The following is a 968-nucleotide window of genomic DNA, read 5'->3' as shown; positions in this document are numbered from 1 at the left end:
TTATTTATTTTTTATTACTGTTGTCCACTCACCTTGTCCAAATTTATTTGAAAATAATAGAAAACAGTGATGTCTCGGGTGATCATCAATTTGAGGCACAAACAAAAAACCCGATTAAAAAATGTCAGTTTGAGAACAAAATTTTGGGACACAAAATTTCTCAGACAGTTTCATAAAAAGCAGCATAAGATAGTGACAAAAAATGTTATGAAGGGATGATGTTTCTCGTTTTTTAATCAATAAATTGTGAGAAAAATTTAGTGAGATGCAAATCTTTGTGAAAGACTTGTAAATTATAACAATCTCCGTGGTGTTGTGGTCGGCGCATTTGGCAATCGTGCTGGAGGTTCAAAGCTCAATTTTCAAGGGACAAAATAAATATTAGTGATTTTCTTTACTATATTTATTTTATATCAACCTGTACTGGTATTTAAAGCGCAGGACTGATAACTTTGTATTTATGTAATTAGTGATCAAGAAAACACTGTTGACACGATGCAGCGTACTATGCACCATTAGGTGTAAATAAGGGTTCAGAGAAGAAGATAAAAATGCAGGAATGAAATACACCTTGTTGGATAAGTTGTTCGTAGGACTTGATCAGCTTTAAACAGATATTACGATATACTTTTTTCATGTATGGCATCTCTTTCAAAACTCAAATGAAATCCCAACCAGCTATCCCAATTGACTTTTAATGTGATAGGGATTAATAGCGAAAATGTTTGAAGAAAGATTCAAAACCAATGCAGCTCATACAGTAGAACCTCGATTTACGGATTTTTATTATTTTTCTTTTCTTTTCTTCTTTTTATCCGGACTATTTTTCATCCCCAATTAATCCGGAAAATCGAGATTCTACTGTATATGTACATGTTTTCGATCTCTGGATACAATAAGTGGGGTAGATTGTTCAATTATATTTTATAGTTTTCGTCATTATTATCTATTTATTGTCTATGAATGTT

The sequence above is a fragment of the Brachycentrus maculatus genome, unplaced genomic scaffold, assembly GCF_059751285.1.
Source record: "Brachycentrus maculatus isolate JH-2025_06_01 unplaced genomic scaffold, ASM5975128v1 h1tg000242l, whole genome shotgun sequence".
Classification (NCBI taxonomy): domain Eukaryota; kingdom Metazoa; phylum Arthropoda; class Insecta; order Trichoptera; family Brachycentridae; genus Brachycentrus; species Brachycentrus maculatus.
Note: the sequence above shows the minus strand (reverse complement) of the source record.